The sequence below is a fragment of the Labeo rohita genome, chromosome 5 (assembly GCF_022985175.1).
Source record: "Labeo rohita strain BAU-BD-2019 chromosome 5, IGBB_LRoh.1.0, whole genome shotgun sequence".
In the NCBI taxonomy this organism is placed as follows: Eukaryota; Metazoa; Chordata; class Actinopteri; order Cypriniformes; family Cyprinidae; genus Labeo; species Labeo rohita.
Genome location: NC_066873.1, coordinates 44,681,488 through 44,697,044, shown reverse-complemented (window position 1 = coordinate 44,697,044; position 15,557 = coordinate 44,681,488).

The window sequence follows — 15,557 nt, the reverse complement described above, 5'->3', positions numbered from 1 at the left end:
ATACATAAACGTATACTTAATTAGCCGTTGCTTTTAATTTTAAAAGCAGAAGTTTAACAATATCTAAAAACAATATTATGTTATATTGTTTAATATAATATAGTTAGAATATTATATTATAACTTTATTTCTATCATTTGATTTCATTTATTAGTTTTTAATATAATAATCTTTTTTATTTATTCTATTGTACCCTTGCTGTGTTTGTAAAATCAATCAAAACAAGTAAATAATAATAATAATGAAAAATAATAAAGCACTTATTTAAACTTAATATTTTATATTATTTTACCATGTATTTTATTTACTCTATATCTGATATTAACACAGTTTCATTTGTGTTATATCTTCATGGAAACAGAAGGACAAAAATATTGTATATACCAGAAATCAAGGATTTATTATTTATTTATTTGTTTATTCATTCATTTATTTTGGAGTTGTCATACTGCTTGTTTTTGAAAATGTTTGTTCTTTTTTTTTTCCACATTTTTGACATGTTTTATCATGAGGAATATTATTAAATTAAACTGCTACTTCTGTTAACTAAATTTATTATACATAAATGTAAACTTAATTAGCCTTTGCTTTTAATTTTAAAAGCAGAAGTTTAACAATATCTAAAAACAATATTATGTTTATAATATATTAGAACTTTATTTCTATTATTTGATTTTATTTATTTTTAATATAATAATCTTTTTAGAACTTTATTTCTATTATTTGATTTTATTTATTTTTAATATAATAATCTTTTTATTTATTCTTTTGTACCCTTGCTGTGTTTGTAATTCTTTAAAATCAATCAAAATAAATAAATAATAATAATAATGAAAAATAGTACAGCACTTTTTTAAACTTCATATTTTATATTATTTTACCATGTATTTTATTTACTCTATATCTGATATTAACACAGTGTCATTTGTGTTATATCTTCATGGAAACAGAAGGACAAAAATATTGTATATACTAGAAATCAAGGATTTATTATTTATTTATTTATTCATTTATTTTGGAGTTGTCATTTTGCTTGTTTTTGTTTTTGAAAATGTTTATTCTTTTTAAATTAAACTGCTACTTCTATTAACTAAATTCATTATACATACATGTAAACTTTGCTTTTAATTTTTAAAGCAGAGGTTCAACAATGTCTAAAAACAATTTTATGTTTGAAAAATGTAAAAAGCAAAATAACTTTTTTCTATCATTTAATTTTATTTTTTATTTGTAATTTTTTGTTGTTGTTGTTGTTTTTTTTGTTTATTCTGTTGTCCCCTTGCTGTATTATAATTCTTTAAAATCAATAAATTAAAAAAAAGAATAGTAAAATACTTAAACTTAATATTTTATTTTATTTATTTATATGGTATATTTTGTGTTATATGTTCAAGGAAACAGAAGGACAAAAATATCTTACAAGAAATTAAGGATTTTTGAGAGGCCTGTATAATTTTAGATAAGTTAAATTGAAGTGCATATAATATAAACCAAAAACATGCAGGTGACATTTTGACCACGAGAGGGAGACAATATATAATTTACTAGATTCAAGATTCGTTTTACTCCCAAACGGTTCACACTGCCAAAGCATCATTTGTATACATGTACGCTAAATACTGATTCCTAATGGATACTATGGCTACAGAAAGTCTTGTCCACCTTTAATAAAACTAATAGGTGCAACTAATTGTGTTTAAAGTCTCTCAAGTGGGACTGAAGTTCACGGACGCAGAAATCAACCTGGTAAAATCACCTGCATCTGGAAAATGCCGTATATTGTGGCAAACTCGCATTAAAAAATGTCAAACTTTGTATAATTTGATTCGGAATATGGTGGACATTATTCGTAACCTATTCGAAGATGTTTAAAATTTATTTTTTCTCCAAAAAATCCTCAGGTGTTTTGTGTTTACATTACAGTCGCCTCTATCGCCCCCATCAGCTCTGGAGGAAACGTGATTTTTACCTCAGTTCGACAGGTGAAGATCTCTGGAAAATTTCGGACGAAGTTTGAGGTAAGTTCTTCTTAAATTTATTAAAATTGTTCATTAAATCGACTGAACTGCAAAATATAGGTAGTCCGTTCGGGTGAAACCAACATGGCGGCTGCCATGAAGGAGCGACCCGCATTTATATGCTGCTAGGCCTAATTAATTATTAAAAGTTCTGATATGCGAATAAACGTGTAGGTAAATACAACGAAATGCATATGGATGAAGTACAGTTCATGTTATATCATGCAATACTGCGCAAATCAAACACTACTTTATCTGAGGCGGCAAAAGAGGCAGTGCCAAATTTGGATGATAAAATGAGAAGTGCAAACAATGCAGAAATAAAACAAATATTGTGAAACATAAGATCAAATAATGTATATAAAGCACTTATTTTTTTCTCTTTAAAGCTTTCTGTGTTCTCTTTGAAGTACAGTGTGTTGTGAATGTAAGTAAATGTGTGTTTTTGGGCTTTCAAGTGTTGATGAAACATGTTTGATGTAGTTTTGTAGTTTTAAAACAGATTTTTGAAAAGATTATGCAAGTTTATTTTCACAGCACATTTCATACAAAATGGTGATTCGAAGTGCTTTGCATATAAAAGATTTAGAAATAATCATTAAACAATCAAAAATCTAAACATGCATTAAAATAGATAAATATAAACATTAATAAAATGTATATGTATTTATTAAAAAAAAAAAACAGTAGGATTCAGTACATTAATGAGTGAAATGATTCATTTCTTTGAGTGGAAATAATTGCATTTAGTTCAACTGTTAAATTCCTTCAGTTTTTGGCTTTGGAAGTTTCTTGTTCAGTTATTACAGAGTAGAGCGCCCTCTATAGTGCTATCAGAGGAACAGCACTTGATAATTAAAGCCATACTATCATACTACTCTTACTATTTGTGCAGTACCCAGTACACTGTAAAAAGCAATTTGTTGAGTCAACTTAAAATAATTTGTAACCTGGCTGCCTTAAAATTTTAAGTTCAGTCAACTCAAAAAAAGTTTATTCAACTCAATGTTAAATTATACTAAGTGACAACTTAGATATTTGAGTTGAATCAACTTAAAATTTGAAGGCAGCTGGGTTACTTACCCATCTGTTAAGTTTAGCAAACACAAGTATCTAAGTTGTTACTTAGTACAACTTAACATTTCAAGTTGGCTAAACTTATTTTAGTTGACTGAACTTAAAATTTTAAGGCAGCGGGGTAACAAATTATTTTAAGCTGACTCAACAAATTGTGTTTTTTTATTTTTTACAGCGTATGGGTATCCCATACTGTGGATAGTATGCAAATTTTCTGTATGCATGGAATAACCGGATGACCTACAAAATTTTCCAGAATCTGCTAAATATAACGCAAGTACACTGAAATCAATATAGAAGCTGTGTTCGGAATGGCATACTACCATACAACTCCTACCATGTTGCAGTATGCTATGTGTATACTGCATCTAAAGACTGCATGGGATACTGTTTCCCAGAATGCAATGTGCTCCACGTGACATTTCATCTTTAAATGCGTGAGTAAACTGGAGGCAGGGAATAGTATGTAACACTTGTAATGCAACACATGTATATGTACATACATACGTATACATGTAAACTACAAACTATCACTGTGTATCTAAAAAAATATTGCTAGTTGGACATAAATTGTGCTTTAATCACTTTTCCGATCAAGTAAAATAACGCCACCTGTATCTCTTTAGCGCTTTATACAGTACTGATTGTTTCAAAGATATTAAATAATAATAATATTGCAGTAATATAATATATAAATAACATATATAAATAAAAATATTTCATTTCATTTATAATCGTTATAGAAGCTGTGTTCAGAATGGCATACTACCATACAACTCCTACTATATTGCAGTATGCTATACTGTGAACAGCATGTGAATTTTCTGTATGCATGGAATGCCCGGATTTACCTCTTACATTTGCCCAAATTTGATGTATGCATCTGAAGACTGCATGGCATACTGTTTCCCAGAATGCAATGTGCTCCATGTGACATTTCATCTTTAAATGCATGAGTAAACTGGAGGCAGGGAATAGTAATTATAAATGTAAATATACATATAGATGTAAACTACAAACTATCGCTGTGTATCTAAAAAATATTGTTAGTAGGACATAAATTGTACTTTAATCTCTACGGCACTTTTCCGATCAAGTGAAATAACGTCACCTGAATCTCTTTAGCGCTTTATACAGTACTGTTTGTTTCAAAGATATTAAATAATAATAATATTGCAGTAATATAATATGTAAATGACACATATAGTTAAAAATAATATTTCTATTATGCAAACAGAATTCAGTTCCGCTGTAAAGCAGCTATAAAATGAAACAGTATATTTACTGTAAGGACAAATAGACCAATTTGTTGGCAAAGGCTATTTACAGCAACAGTAGCCCACCAATGCCTTGATGCGATAAACAGCACTGCAAAAGACACATTTTTCTGCAGTATCAGTGGCGCAGTGAGTAAAAAACACGACAGGTGTGCTTTTGATGCAACTGACCCGCGTTCGAATCCGCCTCTTGACAAACTCATGCTTCTCCTTTTCCCATCACATACCAAATCAGAAAAGCAGTTATTTTCAATAAAAATAATGTAAATATTTGAAAAGTGGAAATAAAACGCCTCATTAATAAGTATACTTAGGTATATATATTGGATTTAGGGAGGTTTTGTCCCAATAAAGTGGCATTCATCTAATAAAATGTGTGTGTGTGTGTAAGTATATATATATATATATATATATATATTATAACAATTTACACCTGATATGTTATTACATGCTGTTTTATAATGTACTATAGTTCTGAAGTATAAATATCTTCCACCTAACTACTATTTACATGCCTGTTGCAAAAGAAAATGCTGCTATTTTAGTGTAAGCAGAATTTATTAGTATTTGCACTGAGTGCAACTAGAGTATATCGCTTTTTCCAGTGTAAGTGCTAAAAATATAATTGTTCAGTTAAAGACAGCTCAATGTTGATTCAGTTCTCTCCAATATTTAAAGTACATTAATTATGAAGTTCATTTGGGCATTATAGCTTTGTTTACTAGTATGACGCCTTATTAACAAGCCTTTGTAGAAAAGAACTGTTAGCACATTTGTTTGTAAGGTAACAACCTCGACAGCTGTGCTGAATTAACGTTAAGTGTTTGTCATGTGACAAGCATACTACTCTTGCTTATTGTATACTGTTTCACACACTGTTCTTCAAAAAATAGTATGCACTGTGTACTGGGCAGTAAGCAGTGTCTGCATTTTCAGTGAGGTCGCTGAAATCTTCTGAAATGCTGAGTAAACATTTAAAACCGGCCGTCATGTCATAGACAAATCCACCATTAATTTCCTGTCTTGTTTTCCCAGCAGTGCTCTGTAAAAACAGTCTGGTTCTCTGCAGTCGCTTTCATTATGTGATTGACTCGAGGGGTCAGTTTCCAACAGTTTAACTCAGTAATGCTATATATGTCATATAGCACATTATATGATACCCTGCTGTTCTGTTTCTTCGTAAAAACACACAATTCCAGCTCTTTGTTTTGGTTATTATTGTAAGAGGCACTGCACTTTTAACATAAAGTAGGTATAAAATTAAAATTCAACTTAATTATTTTACTTGATGCATGATTCTGGTCTTATTGCGAATGCTTTGTTAATTAATTAATTAATTTATTAATTGGTTGATTCATTCATGCATTGATTTTATTTATTTATTTATTTTCCCCTGTAAAACTATGAAAGCCTGATTCTATTCATGGAATTAAAAAAATAAAAGGTAACTGCGACTTTTTATCTCAACATTGTCTGATTAAAATTGCATTAGAGCGCATTTACTTGATAGCCGTGGGGTGAAACAGGGTTAGGAACTACAATCAGTATTCAGGAGAATTCCCAGATCTTCACCCCCCACTGCTTTTGACTGTTATTAAAACTACGCGACCATGTAAGTGCTTGAAACACTCTCATTTTTGCCTTTCAGGCTGGCCTTACTTTGTGACCCAGTTTCTGTGTTAGGAAAAGTTACTTGGGCTTAAGTTGTTGTGAAGTTTGAAAGTTATAAACCTCATGCTTTTGCCTAAAAATGTTCAGTCAAAAACATGAGGTCAGGCAGTTGCTGACAGAACAGTTTCACTCTTATTTTTGTCATCGTATGAGATTATACACTTGATTTTTAGTTGATCTTTTCATAGAATTTAATTATTTTATTTACATGCATGCATTTAAATTTCATTTATCAGATGATTTTATGCAAGCAATATCACAAAGTAAATCCTACTGTCCTGATCAGACATAAATTGCTGTATATCACTTTCCACAATTGAAGTTATCTGGCAAGACATTGATTTATTTTCTTAGTCTGTTTAAGGGTTCGCTTCAGCGATTCTTTTTTTTTCTACAGGCACATATCAATATTGTTTTCCAAGGTTTCATTTGCATTTGAGGTAATGTTTCTAAGGTCTGAATTTACAGCAGTCTTAAATGATCATTGATTTTTTTGGTGACTTTTGAACTTCCTGTCAGAGATTTTATTATCTGCTATAAAACAGGAAAACAGTTGAATTGGTCTTCAGTGTTTTGGGTATGTTTTATAACCCTTTTATTTACTTTGTCAGACCTTGTTTTGACTAGTCAGATGACAGATAGACCGATATCTCCATCGTAATGTGGAGATATCGCAGTCATAAAAATGATATTGAGCATCTGTGCGGTTAAATGAAGATAATAATAAATGAATAATAACTCTGCAGTGAATGGGTGCCGTCAGAATGAGTAAACATTGTTATGGATTACGGACACCATATATTAGCTTAAAATGTTTTAATGATGGATTTGTTTCAGCTTTTGTCTTCTCAAGATGTTAACTGATGGACTTGAGCGGTGTGGATTGCTTGAGGATTATTGTGATGTTTTTATCAGCTGTTTGGGCTCTCATTCTGACGGCACCCATTCACATCCATTGGTGAGCATGTGATGGAATGCTACATTTCTCCAAATCTGATGAAGAAACAAACTCATGTACATGACCTGAGGATGATTGAAGTTTAAAATAAATAAAATAAATAAAATATATAGATTATTTTACAAGGCTAAATAAACAAAAATGTGTTACTTCTTTCAATCAATCATCTGTCTTTCTGCATTTGCTCAAATGCATCTCTAAAGCATCTTGTTTTCCTACATTGTTAGATTTTATATTGTGTAAACACGTGTTTCTTATCACATCTTCCGCCTTTGTTTATGAGATCAGGAAGAGAGATCCGTTTCCTTCAGATTTCTATACATCCTTCTTGGAAGATCCTAAAGTTCTTGTCTTCCGTCTGTCGGCGTCCCGCTGCGAGTCTGTGCCACGTCTGTTCTCTATGACGACATGCCGCTTCTTTTGGACACGTTTATTGACTTAATCACTTGAAACTCGCTCAGATTTGACTGATGCAGAGTGACAGAGTGTGTGTGTGTGTGTGTGCGTGTTTGTGGATTGACGTAATGAGGGTTGCTTGCGACAGCGATCTGTCTCTGAGATGACATAAAATCAGATAAGAGGATAAAGTGAAAAGTGCTTCTTGATGCCTGTCATCGAATCTCAAACTCTCACTTGAGTCTGAGTCACAGAAGATTAAAACCTCAGCTTGTTCTTCACTCATGGTGTATACTTAATTTATTAATTCAAACTAGAAATATACGAAATAAAAAGTCTTTTTTAGGGCCCTATGATGAATGGAGCAGACGAGCGGTTTTGTTTACTACACACACTGAAGCACGTGTGACGCTCGCGGTGATCTCAGCGTCTGTCGTCTCACTAAATGAGGGCATAAATACATGAACAATATCTGCTGAGAGTCACTTCATGAGCATTTGACCGTTCCATTTTAGGAAAACTAGCGTTATATCATAAACACACAGAAATGTAAATGCAGACACGGCAACCCGTCAAAATAAAAGTCTGGTTTAACTTGAAAACATTGTGCCAAAAATATAGTGCTACTATTACTACTACTACTAAAATGAAACAAACTTTATTTTTTAGGGTAAAATCAGACAACATTTGTTCCATGTTTTAATTTTAATAGTAAATTTCCCTTTATTTGCCAAAAAAAGCGTGCTTAATTTTCAATAATTAAAATATAAATTAAATTAATGTTTTATGCCTTCATTTGATAACCAGAACATTTTAAATACACAACACATAATTTCTGAGGGTAAAAAAAACTTTCATAAGGCTATTTTAAGAATAAATTTGAATAAATGAAGTATGTATTCAAATAATTAGACATGCCAAAACACAGAATTTGATAACAATAAAACATATGGTGAGAAAAAATAAAACATTTCATCTGGCCCTAAACATGTCATTTTTGTTAAACCTTAATTAAATTGATGTGAAATTGTATACGTTTCATGATTTTAATTAATTAGACATGGTCTTTGATTAATAAAATTTAATTTAACCATAAAAAAGAAGTTGAGAAAAATTAAATTCATAGGGCCCTACTGTTTCGTATGGGTGTGGCCCAAAATATTTGCTCTGTTGAACCTTTTTTGGACAAAGTGTTTAAATTCAAAATGACATGAAAACTCGTTCAAAAGGAATCTGAAAAATGTCATTGCTAAGGTTTTTAGAATTTTTTTTTAGAATGTTGTCATGTGGTTGCTATGGAATTTTGAGTGATTTGCTACATTATATCTAGAGTGTGTTTTTTAAATTGGTCAATTCAAAGTTGAATTTGAACAGCACTAATGTTTTCAGTGTCCATTTCAAACAAACAGTCATGTTTTTCTACACACTTCGTTCTCAGTTAGATGTGTCGCTAGTGACTGATGATCTACTCAAGGAAAGGAAGTCATTTGAGTTTTTTTCGGCACGCGTGTGTCCCATTAAGCCCCGGTGTCCTGGCATCAGTGCCAGCATGCTGACGCATCATTCGCTGCTTTACTATCATCAGCACACTTGAGTCAGACTTGGCCCGCGCTGGCACTGCAAATGTAGGATACAAGAACTAGATGTGAAACATTTCTCATGCCCATTTTTTTTATTTATTTTTTTTATTACCTGTACAGTTACAAAAAGGCCGGATTACTGATCCGCATCCCGGTGGAAATGCACTGGGAGAGCGAACGCCCAGCGAGACTCCAGCTGGCGGCAGATTGTGTGTGTAGGCGCAGTTGTGACAGAAGGAAACGATCTCTTAAGGCCAGTAGTGCCACCTGTGCTGTGCCAGAGCCGCGTGCCAATCGCTTCGTTCTCCAAGTCTCTGTCCCTGGGAAATAATGGTGGCACTCTCAAAACTCCACATGAAATCAAAAAAGTGAGATTTGTGGTTTTTAGTCCATGTGTATGTACATTCAAAAATGGCATAGTATCTTCAAGTGTTTGGATATATTCAGATATTTAAGAAAACATATTAATTTAAATTCCATAGAATCTGCATAAATTGCAAAGCAATTACTGTGCTGACCAGGATTGGAATACTTAAAGGAGTAGTTCACTTCCAGAACAAAAATGAACAGATAATGTATTTACCCCGTTGTCATCCAAGATGTTCAACATTTCAGGATTTCTCTCAATATAGTGGACTTCAGTGGTGCCCGTGAGTTTTAACTTCCAAAATGTAGTTTAAATGCAGCTTCACGGGCTCTAAACGATCCCAGCCGAAGAAGAAAGCTCTTATCTAGCGAAATGATCTGCCATTTTTTTCCAAAAGAAATTACATTTATATACTTTTTAACCTCAAATGCTGGTCTTGTCTAGCTCTGTCATTCTGTCAAACTTCCATCTCATTTTCCGCTCCAACTTCAAAATCAAGGTAAACTTTCAAAAACAGGTAAAATTTTGAAAGTTGGAGCAGAAAATGAGATGGGAGTTTTTCGACATACCCTAACTGTATTGACCCAGATTATACAGACACATGCGCATCCAGTGTTGGGGAAAGTTACTTTTAAAAGCGATGCATTACAATATTGAGTTACTCCCTAAAAAAGTAACTAATTGCGTTATTCAGTTACTTTTTATTGAAAGTAATGCATTAAGTTACTTTTGCATTACTTTTTAAATCTGGGCAGGTCTTGCTTGTTTGTTTTTAATACAAAAAAAAACTATTTTTGGCCAATGTAAAAGCCTTTTCACACCAAAAGAAAGAAAAGTAAATTCACGTCTGCACAGTAGACCGCAGAAGAAAAAAATGTAAGCAATAAATATTCGTCAATAAAAAAAGGAAAACAAATGTTAGATTATCTTATAGTAATCAAAAAGTAATTTTTGATTATTAGTATGGTTGAATTGGATCATTGAAGGTCAGCAGCAAAGACATTGGTTGATAAAATGGGATTAAATGCATAAATTATATTTATATTATTTAATTTAATTATTGCAGGATTGCGTCATATTCTGAGTTGAATTTCACACTGAATCTGTTTTTTGTGAGTGAGATGAATTAATGCATGGTCACATTTATTCTAGAACTAACATCTTACTCCCGGTTTCTCTCAACATTGGGAAAGGAGAGCTTTCAGTCAATAAATGGGGGGAAAAGTAACTGGTGTTACTTATTTGAAAAAAGTAACTCATATTTTCTTGTCAATTTAAAAGTAATGCGTTACTTTACTAGTTACTTGGAAAAGGTAATAATATTATGTAACTCACATTACTTGTACTTGTACTTTTTTTTTTTTTAAGAATATGACAGATAATTTACCTCAGCTGGGATGCTTTGTATCTCACAATTTGGACTTTTTTGATTTAACTCAGAATTGTAACATGGCTAGTGTAGCAAAACCATGGTTCAGTTGTGGTTACCATGTTTAACTATAGTAATCATGGATTTTGGTTTTAATTTTCGTAAGGGTTGTGTTGTTATCTGCCCTATAGCTCCCTCTGAACATATTACAAAATTATGTTTTATAACATTTGTTTGCTAAATGACTACTGTAACTTTACAGTAGATAATAATGATGTCCTTTAGCATAGAGTATTTTGAGTGATGATAGTAATTTAGTTCAGCTTCGTTTCTAGCACTACTGCTGTAGTTTTGTCTTTGTTTACTTAGTTAAGCATTAAACTGCTAGCAACTCTTTGCAGCCTGTTTACAGATGAAACTGGCCTGCACTTGAAGCCTTGAACAGTTCAGTAGTTTTCACCCGGGCGCTTCCACTCCATTCTCGAGTCACATGCAATGATTATTCTGATAGAAATCATTTTGCGGAGATGTGGAGCGTGCACAAGCCGAATCGCGTTGACAGTCAAGAATAACCGTTCCATGATTTATTAACGAACGAAAGCAACGAACCTGTTTTGAAAATGTAAGAAGTAGAAAGTACAGATATTTGTGTAAAAAAAAAAAAAGTAGTCAGAAAAATAAATAGTGAAGTAAAGGACTGATACCAGAAAAATCTACTTAAGCACAGTAACAAAGTATTTGTACTTCGTTACTTCCCATCTCTGGTGAGATATAAAAAAGTAGACATTACCTCCTTTTTTTTTTTTTATTCTGAAGAGGGGGTGAAAAAAAACAGATCGCTGACATGTAAACTGACAATTCTGAAGAAAAAGTTGTAAAATAAAAATGTGCAGTTACTTTTTTAAAGTCCATAATTCCATAAAAAATGATACTTGAAATAAACTTTAAGTAAAATGAAATAAAATTATTTCTCATTTTCATTGCGTTTACCTTGAATTACTAAAATAACTTAACTAAAACGGAAATAAAAATGTGAAAAACTATATAGACATGTTTTATAAAGACAAAATTATACAACAAAATTAATAAAACCTTAAAATTAAAAAATAAATAACTGTAAAATATTTACAAAAAATTAAAAACCTAATTTTTCCCATGAGAGTGGATGTGGCCATTAGTAAATTTAATGTGTCTGGCTTCCAGTCTCATCCGTTTCCAGCTATTTTTAGCTGTCCACACTGCTTTATATTGCAAACTGGTGTTTCTTACTATATTATTTTGAAGTATTAATTATGCACACAATGGTTTGTAGTTTTACCACTTACTGCAGTTTGTTATTCTTCTCGTTATTTCCCTGCAGTGGCTTATGAACCGGAAGTGTAACACATTATCAGATACTTCCTCATTGAAAAATAAGGTGGATAGATGATGTCAGACAAATATATCCAAACATATATTCCTCCAGTCCATTCACACATTGAGAACAGTATAGCAGATTGTTTTACACACACACACACACACAATGATGCACCTGAGATGAGCCGCAGCCAGAGTTTGTCCCTTGGTGGATTTTGTGGCTCATTTCAGCTCCATCAGAGCGGAACGAGCAGCACTTGATGAGAACGAGATGACGGGTGACAAATACCACCCCCATATGGAGCCGCCACATGTTTGAGCGACAAGAGCTTTCCTCCTTAACATCAACATCATCCGTGCTGATGTTTCAGATCTAGAGAAACGACTGGATGATTGAAATATTCCATTAGTTTTCATAATGTAGGCAGAAAGCTATTCCGCTCCGTTCCCAACGTGTGAATGTTGGTTCATTGACGTGATTCCCAAAGCGATCTGTGAGCATGAGGTTAAATCCAGGACCTGAAATATCCATTTGAAAAAGATGGATGCGTTTCTTCTTTTAGAAAACCACCTATAATCGGCTATTTTAAAGAAATGGTTCAACCAAATATGAAAATTAGCTAAAAATGTCCTCACCCTTAGGTCATGCAAGATGTAGGTGAGTTTGTTTCTTTATCAGATTTGGAAAAATGTAGCACTGCATCACTTGCTCACCAATGGATCATATGCAGTGAATGGGTGCCGTCAGATTGAGAGTCCAAACAGCTGATGAAAGCATCACAGTAATCCACAAGTAATCCACACCACTCCAGTCCATCAGTTAACATCTTGTAAGGCAAAAAGCAACGTTTGTAAGAAACGAATTCATCATTAAGATGTTTTTAACTTCAAACTGTCACTTCTGTCTAAAATATGAGCCCATAATAACGCTTCCTCCAGTTAAAAAGTCCATCTCTGTTGTCTCACATGTCAAAATCTAGCTGTTTTGGACTTGTTTTTGGGTTATAAACTGTGCTTGATCTGTGCAGATTTCTCTCCTGATTCAGACAAAAATGTCTTAATGATGGATTTGTTTCTTACAGACATGCACCTTTTGGTTTCTCAAGATGTTAACTGATGGACTGTAGTGGTGTGGATTATTATGAGGTTTTTATCAGCTGTTTGGACTGTCTTTCTGACGGCACCCATTCACTGCAGAGGATCACAGTTGTTGCAGTAATCTCACATCTCCTATAGAGTTTTAGAAGAGATTGCATCAGATTCACCTGCTTATCCACATTGATTTGCATTTGACAGATGCTTTGCATTGCAATTAAGGTGCAATATGCATTTTCTTGCATTCAGACTAATAACTCGTTTATTTTTCCTGAGGGATTTTAGTTGATGCTTTGAACCGTCACTGAGAACTCAATTAAATCTTCTCAGCCCTGAAAGATCAACCTCTGAGCATTAAAATGAAAGTTTCCTTGTATCTATGCAAATTGTAGGCTATGGAACAAAATAAAGGCATGAACTCTACATGACATTGACTGCACGTCGTGCTTCACAAACTGCAAGCGCTGCATCTCATGCATGCCGTCAGAGATGCTTTAAAACAGCGAGGAGTGTCGTCTCGATCTCATTAACTCCCCATCAGCATGTGTGAGTGTGTGACTGTGTGGACGGCTTATGCAAATGTGGCTCTGTTGATGGAAAGCAGGACTAATTGAGTGAAACTGAAGCAGTGGTCCTAAAAGATGGGCTGTGAACGGCTGTTTTGTGCATCGTTTTTCAGCCTCTTTACACTCTCTTTTTTCCCTTTGAACAGATGATTGGCAGCAGAGCAGAGGATTATGGGAAACCCAATTTAAAATAGTGTTTGGTGATGGACTGTTTTTCCAACTAGCTTTGTTTGTTATTTACTTTGTTTGCTAGTAGGATGTAAGGTTTAAGTTTAAGATAAGCATATTTTTAATATTTAATTTATTTAATATTAAATATATTTTTGATTTAAGGTTTTATGTATTTAACAAATATAGTTAACATATTATGTTTATTTCTATTTATTATTATTATTATTATTATTATTATTATTATTGTAGGATTTAAGCTTTCTTTATTTTATGATTGACGTCAATATTTAACATCTGATTATTTTATTATGTAGATTTTTTTTTCCCAGTATAAGGTTTATATCTATGATTGACATTCATATTTAACATTATTATTTTATTGTTAATTTTTTTTTTTCTGTTGGATTTAAAATGTTTAGTTTAAGACAGAAGTATATATTTCATTTTTTCATTAATATTTAACATTTAAATATTTTATGTTCATTTTTGGTCCAGTATACATTTTTATATATCTATATCTATCTATCTATCTATCTATCTATCTATCTAATCATTGATATTTTTTAGTCCAGAAGGCTTTAGAGTTTTATATATTTAACATATATGGTTAACATTTTATGTTAATTATTTATTTATTTTGTCTAGTAGCATTTAATTTTTTTTTTAAGATTTAAGATTTTTAAGATTGACATTAATATGTAACACTTAACTATTTGATTGTGTTTATTAATTTTTTCCCGGTAGGATTTAATATTTTGTTTTTAATTTAAGTTTTGACAGTAATATTTAACATATTTTTTTTATAAGTTTTTTTTGTTCTAGATTGGCATATTTGTTTAACGTGTTATGTTAAATTATATATAATTTTGTCCAGTAGTGTTTAGGAGTTTATTTACTTAAAAAAATATAATTAATATTTTATGTTAATTATTTATTTTGTCCAGTAGTATTTAAGTTTTTTGCTTCATGATTGACATTAATATTTAACATTTAAATATTTTAATGTTTTTTTTTTTTTTCTCCAGTAGATTTTTTTTTTTTTTTTTAGTTAAAGATAGACATATTTGTTTAACATTTAATTATTTTATGTTAAATATTTTTGCCAAGTAGGGTTTATGGTTCATATTTAAAATTGAAGTTTATATTTATTGTTTTATTATTTTATTATGTTAATTATTTAGAAATATATTTATTACACAAATAGATGGCACCAGTTGGTATACTCATTGCTTTATTTTTTAGAATGCATATTTAGGTCAAATTAAGCAGTTTTAGTGGCTGAATCTGTCTTTTTTTCAGCACTCTTTTGTTTACAATCAAAGACAGAGAATAAGGACAAAAAGAGGATAAAAGAAGAAAGATGCTGTTGTGTCATTTAGAGACAAGTGATGACAGGAGAGACTCTGGCAATCCCTCACATTCTCCTTCCTCTGTGCGGAAATGTGACTGATGAATAATTCATTCCGCTGCGGCCATGAATAATGAATGAACCCGTGTGATTAAAGAGAGGTATGCTAATTAAGAGAGAGAGAGTGTGTGTGTGTGTGTGTGTGTGTGTGTGTGTGCTATAAAGTCATCGGCAACACATTCAGTAATGTTAATGTCATTAACTTTAGACAGACTTGGGAAAAACATCCCTGTTTCACCAAAAAACAG